This window comes from Mirounga leonina, unplaced genomic scaffold, assembly GCF_011800145.1.
Source record: "Mirounga leonina isolate KUSES-001 unplaced genomic scaffold, KU_Mleo_1.0 Mir_165, whole genome shotgun sequence".
Classification (NCBI taxonomy): Eukaryota; Metazoa; Chordata; class Mammalia; order Carnivora; family Phocidae; genus Mirounga; species Mirounga leonina.
The window spans coordinates 10539329-10552693 of NW_023270415.1; the positions used below are offsets into that span (position 1 = coordinate 10539329).

General features: G+C 44.3%; 1 protein-coding gene across 4 annotated transcripts in view; it reads left to right on the forward strand.

Moving 5' to 3' along the window:
- Positions 1-6608: 6608 nt before the first annotated feature.
- FAM110B (family with sequence similarity 110 member B) overlaps positions 6609-13365 on the forward strand; it is a 147163-nt gene continuing 140406 nt past the window's right edge. For all 4 annotated transcript variants that reach the window (XM_035011189.1, XM_035011191.1, XM_035011192.1 and 1 more), the window contains exon 1: positions 6609-6943. The gene's annotated coding sequence lies outside the window, so the exon portion shown is untranslated. The remainder of the gene's footprint in view (positions 6944-13365) is intronic.

Genomic DNA, 13365 nt, shown 5'->3' on the forward strand with positions numbered 1-13365 from the left:
AAAGGAAGAGTAAAGTTTAAATTAGTTCATTTTTCTGGCTACTAATGAACTGGTTTAATATTTGATTAGGATGAGATTTGAATGAAATCAGAGATTTCAGTTATTCATGCCACTTCTGATTTTTGATTCTGGGGAAAATGAGAATTAGTGAGCTGTGCACAAAATGGATTATATTTCTATTAAGTGAATAGCTTAATGTTCTAAGTTCACCTTGCTACCAATAGTTTAAAAATGCTCCATATGTTTGGTACATAATTCCATACCCTGAGAATACAGAAGGTGTATATACAATTTTTTTTAAAGATTTATTTGTTTATTTGAGAGAGAGAGAGAGAGAGAGAGAACGGGCAGGAGGGGCAGAGGGAGAGAGAATCCCAAGCAGACTCCACGCTGAGCAGGGAGCCTGAAGCTGGACTCGACCCCAAAACCCTGAGATCATGACCTGAGCCAAAACCAAGAGTCAGACGTTCAACCAACGGCGCCACCCAGGTGCCCCAGAAGACGTATATATTAACTTAATATTCCATATACCATGAAAGCAAATTCTGGCAGCTTAATCCTTCCAAAAGTTTTGAAAATCTGGAAGTAAATAAAAGTTCTGAGCCAAATAATAACAAGAGTTCATGTATTTATTTTGTAAAAGCAGACACAACATCTCAGTCCTCAAGCATGGATCAGTTTTAGAGCTGGAAAGGACCTGAACAGTTTCAAGCTCCTCTGCGTAATTAACTTGTTATACACAATATTTGGCAATCTGGGTTTCTCAGGAAATTTTCTATTGTTCTTTCTAAGAACAGACTAGGGGGGCGCCTGGGTGGCTCAGTTGTTAAGCGTCTGCCTTCAGCTCAGGTCATGATCCCCAGTGTCCTGGGATCGAGCCCTACATCGGGCTCCCTGCTCAGTGGGAAGCCTGCTTCTCCCTCTCCCACTCCCCCTGCTTGTGTTCCCTCTCTCGCTGTCTCTCTCTCTGTCAAATAAATAAATAAAATCTTTAAAAAAAAAAAAAGAACAGATTAGGAAAATCAGTTCATTCATTCAGTTCCATTGAACAGCAGCATCCATGTGCCCTCCATGGTCTCAGCATGGGGGGAGGGGGGTGGGGGGAGCATTCCATCATCAGCTCCAATTCCTGGGTGCCAAGGATACCAGTTTCTCCTTCATCTGTGTTCTTTATAGTGGAGTTTCTGGCTCCCGCTACGAGGCTGACTCCCTTTTCTTGTTTGTCCTTCAGCTTCTTGAGAACTGTTGTAAGTAGTTTCCTGTATTCAATTCCCTGTTTCCTGCCTGGATCCTGACTGATGAGTGGGGGTGTTTGTGCAGGGGGAGGGGAGAATAAGGACAACGTTAGCTATTGACAGGTGGCGGATGAGCATTCGGGGTGTAGGAGATAGCCAGATGGAGTCAGGTACAGCATTTGGGTTGGTTGGTTGGTTTGTTTTTAATCTCCTCTCCATTGCAGTCTGTTATTTGCATACAGACTATAAAATGCAATGCAATATAACATTCCAGCAATGACAAATGGCTATAAAAGTTTCTAAATGACAGCTTCCACTTTTTAACCTCATCTTGTCCCAGAACAACAATCAATTCACAGACCACTGCTGATCTACAGACAGCACGCTGAGCAGCACTAGTCCAGTAACGAGTTAGGACAAGGAAAAAAAGAAAAAAGAAAAAAAAAAACCTCTGAAGATTAGAAAATGAGGTGGAAATTAAAGATCAAAATTCTGGAGTCCCTGGCAAATCAGCGGTAGTCGGGGACATGGAATTGGAAGACAACGCATAGGAAGAATGTATAGATAAAAATAGAAACAGGCTGGGGCAGAACATTAATGAGCACTGTAATGTGGCAGGTAAGTCTGAGAGAAACAAGAAGTGAAGATGAGGAAGAGAGATGCCAGAGGAGGAAAGAGAAACATGAGCTCCACAGCATGCCATTTGGGTCCACTGAGGCATTAAAGAGGCATTTTGTTCAGGGTGCTCTACTGATTAAGGCAGAATGCAATTCATGTTTGCATACACCAAAGTCAAAGGTTGAAATCCTAACCTCCCCAGGTGCGAGCAGTAGGCATGGCCTTTGGAGGTGATTAGGTCATGGGAGTAGTGCCCTCATAAAAGAGACCCCAGAGAGTCCTGCTCCCTTCCCTTTCTGCCATGTGGCCATCTATGATCCAGAAGTGGGTTCTCACCAAACACTGAATCCCTTGGCATCTTGATCTCTGACTTCCCAATCTGCAGAACTATGAGGAATGAACTTCTATTATTTATAAGCCCCAGGGTCTACAGTATTTTTGTTATAGCAGTTCAAATGGACTAAGACACAGGAACATAAATGTATTACATGTTTTAGAAAGAACTCCATCAAAACAGGGAGAGCAATTTACTTGAAAAATTCAATCACAGAGAACACTGGCTTTCTTCGTTGGTAATACAAATAGGTGAAGCATCAGTGCGAACAGAACTTTCTGCAATGATGATGGAAATGTTTTTTGTCTGTGCTGTCCAATGGGGTAGCCATCAGCGCCACGTGGCTATTGGACACTTGAAAAGTGCCTAGTGTGACTGAGACACTGAAGTCTTCATCCAATTCAATTTTAATTCACATAAATTTAAATAGCTGCATGTGGCCAGGCACTCTCTTATTAACTAGACGATTTGTATGATTCAGAGGCAAGTTTGGTTTAGAGTAAAAAATATATAGGCTTTAAGGTCACATGGACCAGCCTTGAAATCCTTCAGTTCTTAACTCTGTGACCTTGGCTATATCACTGACCTTCCCTGGGCCTGAGCTTCTTGTTCATAAAATGGGGCTTATAATATTTATGCTTAGAGCTATCGCTACAATTAAAAATGAGGCATGTTGATTGCGTAGCACAGACCAAATATTCAATCAAGGGTAGCCTTAGTAGTATGAAATGATGCAGGTCAGTATTCGTGAACATAATTCAATTGTTTCAATTTCTCTGATCATCAGCACGGACATGTAATAAACTGTGAAATATGCAAGAAGAGATAACCCTGGGGGCGATTGCCTCTGGTGGAGCCCCTCTTCCTGTAAGTAACTGACAAGGCTTTTCTAGTTAACATTCTCTTATCTCTGTCTCGCTGGGAGCTGTTCTTTCTCAGTGTGATTGCTTCTGGCAAACCCACCCTGCTCCTCCCAAGGAGCGTTCTTCACTGCTTTTTCTATAACTGCGGAAGAACTATAGGCTTTTCAGGGAAAAAGACAAATGGAGCTTGTTCAATCAATAACTTTAATTTTACATACAATTCTAAGTAAATGGAGTCTGATCACATGGTCTCTCAAGTTTTCTTTTGTGGAATGAAGAGCACACATTCAGAGACATTTACCTTAAACTTGGCTGAACATTACAATCGCTTGGGAGAACTTCTAAAAAAATATACATGCCTATCCCTCCTCCCGCTAACCTGGAGACTTGGAGCTGTTAGAAGCACTCCAGGTGATTCTGTTTCATGGTTGGAAAATTGTTGGTGTACACCATTTTTCTGGGGTGGGCTCTGGACAGACGGGAGCCCAGGTTAAATGAGAGATTTCTGTACCACTCTAGGGCAAGGACATGGCACAGACATTACACACAGCCAGCACAAGGACGTGGAGGACCTCTGAATATTGGGCTGAAATTTTCACTTGAACAAGTGTCAGAGCTGGACCTGGATTCCAGAACTAATTTCTCTTTACTTTTTCTCTGAAGCTACTCTGTCATGTTTCTGGAGATGGCTTACCTACTTGTATGTTTTGTGGGGCTCAACTCTGTTTATGATATATTCGAATAGCTCATGGGCTTTCGTGCATGAAATATCACTAGTTGTTGACATGACCAGGTACATACCCATCTGAAGAAAAACTAGTGAAAACTCTTTTACCTTTATTTTTTTTAAAGATTTATTTATTTTAGAGAGAGAGAGAGAGAGCTTGAGTGCGAGAGGGGGAGGGCCAGAGGAAGAGGGAGAGAGAATCCTAGAGTGGACTCCCTGATGAGCGTGGAGCCAGATCCCAGGCCTCTGAGATCAAGACCTGAGCTGAAATCAAGAGTTGGCCCCTTAACTGACTGAGCCACCCAGGCGCCCCCTCTTAGAAATCACTCTTGGAATCAGAGGCTCAGAGCAATGTCTTCATGCCTGTCTGACCCACTCCCTTGCCACCCAAAAGTGACCTGTGAGTAATGGTGAAGCAACATACCGATTAGTGTATGGATGCTTGTTAGGGTACTAGCCAAATATTGTTACATACTTTGGAGACAATTTCTGTGGAACAAAAGAATTCCAAGCATAGGCCAAGGGCCCACTTCTCCTGAACAATATCCAACACAATAAAATTCCAGAACAACAAACCAATTTCAACTGTCCCTGAAAGTCTGTAGCAGGCCCTAAAATTTTCAGTCCAGAAAAAAGGAAAGTACTGGGGATTATGAAGGCATGTTTTATTGGAGTAACTGGCAAGACAAAAAATTTACTGGGGTGATATGGTTTAGACATATTATTGTTTTCTCTCTCTGTGTTTTCTAACCACATCTTTTATTAATTTTTGGTTTTAAGGGGGGCAACATGAAAATATTAAACCTACACTGGGCAATAGTAATACCCTAAATGAGATCCTTAGTCGTATTAAAAGTTAAGGCTTCCTTATTTTATTATGAAGTAATTTAGGTGATAGAGAAACTAGGACTCATTGATTACATCCCTGATTTTCTCAGAGCCTGGATCCCATGGGGATCTTCTATGGCTTCATGAGTATTTTAGAAAGAAACCTAGAAAGAAAGAAAACTAGAAAGACAATCTATTGGTGCATTTCCTTAGAAATCCAGGGGTTTTGACTGGTTTCAGAGGTGGCTGCCTGGAGGGGCTCATTGATGCCATCAGGACTCTTCCTGTCTATTGCTCAGTTGGCTTTCTTCTGGTATGGCCTTACTCTCTAACAGGCGACGTCCAGCTGCTTCAGACTTACATGGCATGGTCTCAGCTCGGAAAAAGGACCCCCATTCTCCCAGATTAGATCATGTGTATCTCCCCTCCTCCCTTGTGCCTAGGGGATGAGATGCACTCTTCATTGGCAGAAGTCACAGGCCCCTGCAATGACAGGGAAGGTCTGTCACATGGTGTGAGGAAGCAATTCCTAAATGGAAGAGGTTGGGACAAAGAAGTTAATTTTTTTAAGAGCTTACTTTGGGGTGAGAAAAGTTACTTCCGATTTGCTATGCTAATGATGAAAAATAACTTCATTCTTCCGTTATACGACTTTTGGATTTAATGGAGACCACAACAAAATGTATGATCATCACATGGAATGTGTTAGTATGCTGAAGGAAATTTCCATTCAAAACCCAGTATCATGTCACTTTCTTAAAATGGTTCTCTTGTAAATAGCCAAAAATTTATTGTGGAAGTCTGAGTTTTATTTATTTGATAATCTCAGAAATGGAATGAAACAAGTCACACAATTCAAATATAGATGGATCTTTCTGAGGAAATGGGCTGAATGCAATTTTATTTCAAATGTACGAAAGGTATAAAGAAATCTCTGTTAAATATTTTAGAGAAATAATTATGTTGTGAGTTTATATCTCATTCAATCCTTTTGATAAATATGGATTTCATCCACTAGAGTTCCCAATAGTAAAAACTAAAGTAGAATGTGCTTAGTATTCCTAAAATAACAAAACCCTCGAAAAACCAAGTAATTAAGTGAATCTAAAGAATAACATTACCAAACTACACATGACATGAATCATGATGTACCCCGAAACATTTAGTTAATTGGGAAACATCAGCAGGCCCATACTCTAGGGGCTGTACATCGTGCTTGAGATTTTTTCTATATTCTTTACTGTTTTCTCCAAACATTTTTTGGAGTCTTTTTTTTTTTTTTTAAAGATTTTATTTATTTATTTGGGAGAGAGAGAATGAGAGACAGAGAGCATGAGAGGGAGGAGGGTCAGAGGGAGAAGCAGACAACCTGCCGAGCAGGGAGCCCAATGTGGGACTCGATCCTGGGACTCGATCCTGGGACTCCAGGATCATGACCTGAGCCGAAGGCAGTCGCTTAACCAACTGAGCCACCCAGGCGCCCCATTTTTTGGAGTCTTAAAAAGGCCTTCAGAAATTAAGTCTACAAATGCTAAGCAGGCTCCACTGAGTATGTGGAAGCGAGTCCACAGAAAATGTCAGGCACGGAGATCATCTGGATGGGTTGACTACCAGGTGGGGCTATCATCACATTCACAAACCAGACTCTAGGTCCCCAGTGCGCTGTGGTCTGATCTGTGGCTGCCCAGCAGTTGAGATCGTGTGGATTCTTCCCACCGGGGCTGGAGCGGCGGTGCGTGTGTGGAAGGGGTTTGAAGGTGGGAGTGGGGGCGGGCATGTGGGAGTGGTTTGGAGGTGGGAGTGGGGGGTGGGCCTATGGGAGGGGCTTAGAGGTGGGACCGGGGTGGGAATGGGGGAGGGGATAGAGCTGAGGGAGGTGGCTACGCTGGAAGTGGGGGTGCGAGCGGGGGCGGGGAGAGGGAGGGGGTGGGGAGGGGGCGGGACGGGGCGGGGCGGGGCGCTCTATAGGGGCGTGCACACTCCACAGGGACACGCGCTCTGGGCCACAGCAACTCGCTCCAAGTTCCCTCCCTCGCGCTCCGCGAAGCCCGCCTGAGCCCTCCCACTCGGTGCAGACAGAACCATCGCGGCCGCCGCCAGCCGGGCCCTCCACGGCCTTGCGTCCCGAGCCCCCTTGGCTAACCGGGTCAGCTCTTTATCCGTGGCCCCGCGGAGGCGGCGCGAGGACTCGGCTGCCCCTGCGGCCCGCGCTCGGCCCTCCGGCGGCGCCGGCGGCCCGGACCCCCTTCCTGGCGGGCCCGACCTTCCTCCCTGCAGTCCCCAGGAGCTTGGCGCCCGGCTGGGGCCGCACTGCCCGGGGCCGGGGAGCGCGGCCGAGGTAAGGCTGGGCCAGGGGCCGGGCCGGGGCGGGGGTCGGGCGGGTGGCCGCGCGGCGCTCCGACTGCGGACAATGCTCGAGCCGCGCGCGGCCGGAGCGGAACCGGGTCCGCCTCTGAGCCTCCGCGCCCGGCTTGGGTGTCCATCTAGGCCGGCCCGGGAGCCGCACTGGCCGGGACGGACCCCCCAGACCGGCTGTGTGGGCCGCGAGAGGAGGCGCTCGGCTGCGCGTCCGGGATGGGCGGGGAGGCCGGGCAGGGGCGCTGCGGAGCCGGGCGGGCTTGCGGGGCGCGAGCGGCGGGCTCCGAAAGCGCGCCTGCCCCTTGCTGCTGGAGGAGTGGGTAGGCGAGGGACCCGGACTCCGCTCGACCCCTTCTCCTCGCGTGGTCTCCAACCTGGGGGGCTAAATCCCTGTGGGTATCACTATCTCCTAATCGCCGGCTGGGAATTCTTGCAAGAGATGCAGATGCAGAGGCTCTGAACGTTTGTTTTTGGTTACCCCTACCACCTCCACCCATGGTCTCGGTCCTCTTCACTTTCTTTGAAAGCACACAGATTTGAAATAGAATGAAGTTATCCTTGGCTCCCTCGTGCACCCGTCACCCAGCGGAGCTCGTAACTTGGCAGCAAAGCGCGTGCAGGCTGTGGGAAGCCGCCGGTGCCTGCTGCCCAGCCTGGTGCCCTCTGATTGTTGTTGGGAGCGGGAGCTGCGTGGTGGAAATGGCAGTGACAGTTCGCCCTCCGCGCAGGCTGGTGGGGAGGGTGGCAGAGAGAACTTTTCTGTGTGCTGCAGTTACTCGGGGAAAGTGGAAAGAAAACACCTAGTGCCCGGCTTTTTAACCCTTTCAAGTTGTTATTTGGATTTACTGAGCCACAACAATGAACAGGCTTTCTTTGCTGCCTAAGATACAGGCAAACTCTGGGTTTTTCCTCACGGCCATATCCTGTGCAAAATCTGGCACACATCTGTGACAACATTGCATGGCTGGCATTGTGAGAACTACAAACTGGTTTGTTTTTGAGAAGGGGAATGTGATAGTAGAATACGCATTTTTGCAGTATAGATAATAGGACTTTTATTTTCCTCATTCCCCTGCTGGTGTTGAAGACCTTTATGTAGCATCTTCTCCCCAGTTTACACGTGGAGTCATTCCACGTGTACTAACCTGTACTTATTTTGTGACATCACAACCCCTGGTCATTCAGATCATTCAGCATGATTATTTTAACATAAGGGTGAGGTAAATGATAAGCCAGACTTCTTTGTCCTTAACATCCCATTGATTTATCCTATGGTATTTATGGTGCTACTATAGATCTTAAAACAGTAAAGTCACTCATTGAACAGGGAGGTGCCCATGCTTTGTGAACCTGATAATCTGTTAAGTGCTTTGAGCAGCGCCTGGAACACAGTGCTAGGTAAGTGTCACCTAGTTTTATTTTTAATTTTTTTTTTTTATCAGTCCGTATGTTTTTCTGTTTGGAAAACAGTTGTTTTGTTTTTCAGATCGGAGCACTTTTAAGTCATGGTCTATTTTAAGTCTGTGGTTTAATTTTAGATCCGAATTGAGGTTGGGTTGTTGTTTTGCTTATGACTGACAGTCTGTTCTGTGTATTCTTATGCACAGTATAAAGCAGATCTGTAAGGGCAAGAACACACAGTCCTGAGCCGTCATATCCAGGTACATTTCATAATAAGGAGACTTAATTACCCTTAAGGGCCTAAGTGTCTAAGGAGAAGCCTAGACATTAGGGGAAACATGGGCTCTGGACCCCATTCTGAACCCCCTCGTTCTCTGGGTTGACAATAAAACTTCTGATTCCTACTTGAAATTCCATTGTGGTGGCACAACAGTGGGTAACTTTCATTGGGGCAAAAGGTAATGATATATAAACATGTGCATTGTATTAAAAAAAATAATAAACGTGCGTGTGGTATATCCATCAGCCAGATCCTAGAATTCTTACTTGGGCTTTCAAATCTTTAGAGCAGCCTAATTAGCTACCGTTAAGAAAAATGAAAACTACTTACTTGCCATGTGTCTGTAACCAAATGATTGTGTTTGCTACCTAGATATCTTGCAAGATTGTCAGGGGTTTGCTTTCATTTTGAGGTCCCCCCCCCCACTGCCTTTTAACTTTGAAATGATACCTCTTTCATTCCTCAACAGTTTGCTTAGCTCATCAAAGGCATGGCTAACTCTTGGGGCCCTGCTGTAGGCACAGTCTGACAGTAGGTGGTGCTGTGGGTAATGCTGGTGGACAAGGCGCATTTGTGGTCAGGTAGAATTGGAAGAGTTAATTTAGTAATCCCATTGCTTGCCCTTGCCCCCAAAATATACTCTCACCATACAGATACCGTCTAAACAATCTTTTAGGAATAAACTTTTTAAAAAGTGTCTCCTTTGTATATCCACAGAGAAATAGATTTTTCAATCTATTTACTTGGCCAGATTTTTCTTTCTGAAAACCTGAGTATTCCAGGTGTTATGACAAACATCGCTTTGTAAAAATCGTATTTAATCAACTGTACTCTTTCCTCTTATTTGTCCGTGATAGGTTAAGATTGATCCTTCTGAGCCTAGGGGATGTCCAACTAACCTGGACTTGTTTTCAGTACTTAACTTGTAAGAGAGAGAAACAAATGATAAGAAACCCAGTTGCATCATGACTTTAAGAAAACAGCTTCTCATTTATTCTAATTTTTACCGTTTTTCTGGGTCCCAGTATGATGCAGTGAGCATTGATATTCAGGATGAAGACTCTGAAGCTCTGCAAAGCCATGACTCATCCAAGAAAAAGATATTCATTCTATTTAGTACAGCACCAAGGGTAGGGAGTGAATAAGAAGTCTCAGAACAAGGGCTTTCTGGACTGTAACTCGAGTTATCTCTGTGGGCTGGCTCGGGGACTGGCCTCGTCCTGGGCAGTTGACAGTGGATTCTCTTTATTCCAACACAGGATAGTGGTTGTTATCTTCTTTCTTCGGGTGACATGAAGTGACTGGCTGAGTCACATAACTACTAAGTAGCAAAGCTGCGATTTTTAACCGGGGGCCTGTGTGCCTCTGGAACCCATGGATCTTTCCACCACCCCATGTGGAATAGCCTCTGTTTTGCACATTCAGGAAGTGCTCATGACGTTCTTTAGGGGTTTGATACCAACAAATCTCTTTTTCATAACTCAGTGACACGCTTTGAATTTCCTGGGTAACGTTGGGAGTCCCAAACAGGAGAAATGAAGTTAATTTTAATATTCAGAGATAACCTCCTGATATTTCACAATACTTATTAAAGATTGCTTATTTTAGAAGGACTAAGGAGAAGACTGGCAGGTTTAACTTCTTTCAACTATGTAAAGGCCAGTGCAAGTGGGTTAGATTATGAAGCCGTGTTGTGTCTGTTTTTGGCTTTCTCGCGTAGGTGGTCTGGTGAGAGTCCTAGCCTCCCCTTTACCACCACTGACTTTCCTTCCCTTGGTTAAAGGAACTTTATTCACTTCCATCACTTAACTACATCAAATAAGTACATTACGATGATTAATGGACACTGGATCAAACTCCTTTCAATGTATTCCTTTTTTTACTTTTACACTTGAGGCAGAGCTTAGTTTAAATTTTAATGGTCATTTTTGTATTGAAAGCATTCTAGAAGTACAAAAAAGTAGTACTGGAGAATTGTTCAGAAGAGAACACAAATTTTGCCCAAAATATTTTACCAAAGAAGCTAAAGGTAGCATTGGTTCTGAAGTTTGAAAGGATACGTTAACTGGATCATTCGCGTGGAAGATTTTAGAGAAAGTAGTAAGAAATACGGTTTTTCATTGTTTATGGATGTCATCACCCGTACAATTAACTATAGATAATGAAGGTATGGGCAAGGCTTCAAAATGTTTGCAGAATTCATTTGCCTCCTGTTTTTAAGCCTGGGTTTATTTCTAGATTATCTCTTGTGATACAAAATTAATGACCTTAAATCATGCATATTCCTATTATGACACGTTAGGTTTCTTCTTTCCTGTGAAAAGGGACTGCATGTGATGTTTATGTTTTTTAACATTTTGAGTCTCATAAGGAGAGTCACATGAGAACACAGCATTCAAAGACCTAAGACTGGGTTTGTTTTTGTTTTTTTTTTTAAACTTTAGTAGTTAGTAGATGAAACAATTTACTTCCTCTTTCCAGTATGTTTGGTGATAAAAATAGTGAACATGTGGATGATTAAACAATTTTAAACTGGAACTAGCGCAAAAGCTGGAATTTTAAAACTGTAAACACTTTAGAGGGAAGTTCAAAGGTGAATAGTAAGCAAAAGGAAACAATATGTCATTTGGCAGACAGGTTTCTAGAAGAATTATAAGAATTCTGTGGTATGTTTTATACATCAGAGCAAGATCAATGGATTTTGAAATTGTCCAGTTCCAGAGAAAGCTTTTAAAGATACAATTTAGAAGCATATGGGAAATTTTTGAGTGGTTATGTTGTAAGGCAAAGCATTTGCTCCTCAAAAGCCCCACTGGAAGTTTGTGTCTTTTCTTTTCTTTCTTTCTTTCTTTTTTCTTTTTTGTCTTTATCAGGAGGAATCACAGATAGGCTTCAAAATAATCATTGCCAGCATTTTTTTTTTTTTTTTTTTTGTCTCATTGGTTGGAACTTAATGAAAAGAAAGTAACCATGAGAAAGAATGTAGTTTAGTAATTTCTTCTATTATCGTTATTACATTAAATGGATATTTATAGAGGATTCACTGTGTGCCTAGGTACTGGGGATAAGCAGTGCCCAAGAAGGTTCTTGCTCCTTTGAAGCTTTATGGTATCAAATGGAGGAAAAAGGTAATAAACAGATAAATGAAAAGCTAGTTTTTTTTTAAGACTTATTTATTTGTTTTAAAGAGAGAGAGCGCTCATGTGTGCATGTGGGTACACTCGAGTTGGGGGGCAAGGGAGAAGGAGGGAGAGAATCCTCAAGCAGACTCCCTGCTGAGTTCAGAGCCTGACACTGACACGGGGCCAGTCCCACGATCCGGAGATCATGACCTGAGCTGAAATCAAGAGACAGATACTTAACCAACTGAGCCACCCACGTGCCCCATGAAAATCTAGTTTCAAGCAGTAGTAAGTGCAGTCAGGAATGAGGGTGGTATTCCCAGATGGGCGGGGTGGTCTGGGAGGGCTCTGTGGAGGATGTTTGAGCTGAGACTTAAGTGGAGAAAAAAAAAAAAAAAAGAGGCAATCTCTGCAAGGTCTCTGGGCAGAGAGGGCAGCTTATGCAAAGGTCCTGAGGCAGGCAGAACCTGCCTTTGTGAAGAACAGGAGACAACATGAGAGTGACCAGGTCAGCAAGGCCTTGTAGGCCATGGGGGCGGGGGGAAGGAGGAATTTCTGTTCATTCTAAAGTAGTGGGAACTGCTAGAGGGTGTGACACAAGGAAGGTCAGGCTCTAGGGTGCAGGTTTGGCAGCTCACACGGCCTGCCCTGTGGAGAATGGATTGCCAGAAAAGAGGGGAAATGGGGAGACAAAAAGCTGTCATGGTGACCAGCCAGTTGGACTTAAAGGAAAGAAAGGAAATGGGGGGAACCTGATGTTTGCACAATTTTGAATTTCTCTTAACCTAACCCCATAGTGATCTTAAGATGCATGATTATCGTACGTAACACCAAGAAAGAAAACACACTGCCAGTTAAGCTTCGACATACCGCTCATTGTGCTATGAATCCTGATTTCAGGTATTAAAATGGGAAAATAGATGAGTCTTAGAATCGGTGAAATACGGTATATTCTGGAGTTCAAGCTGGAAGGGCTTGCCGATTTGTATTTTATTTCTATTTGTGTATCAGTGATCCAAGTTGGATCCTGTTATTTGGAAGGACCTGGGGGTCATATGTAGTGAAATCCCCTCCCTCAGGATTGGAAGCTGGTGTAGACAATTGCATCCGGTGTCAGTAGTCTTTCTGATACTTCCAATATGTGTAGAGAAGGAATTCACAGATTCTTTTGTCCCCACATGCACTACAGACTGCTGGTGTCAGAGATCAAGGAAACTGGGACGGCCCAGATTTGTCAGATTCAAGGGGAGTCACGGACACTGTGTACACATTCAGAATGGGTGGCAGAGCCCTGGGGAATTACTAGCTTTATTTCTGTGACACCAGGAGCAGGGCGAAGTGAGGCCAGGGTGAGGGCTCGGTCAGGGCCATGAGGATTCCAGGCCAAACACTTAGTTGTAGGACAGCCCATTACCTAGAGACTGAGAGAAAGTTTTCTAGGTGAGTCTGTCTGGGGGCAAAGATTGGCTCTGTGTGAACGTGAGGGCGTTACCGGAGGCTTCTGGAACCTCAGTTTCCTGATCTGTAAAACGGGGATAACCTACTTCGTGTCATACCTGCTTCATAGGGTTGCTGGGAGGGTTCAGTAAGGTGGTGCTT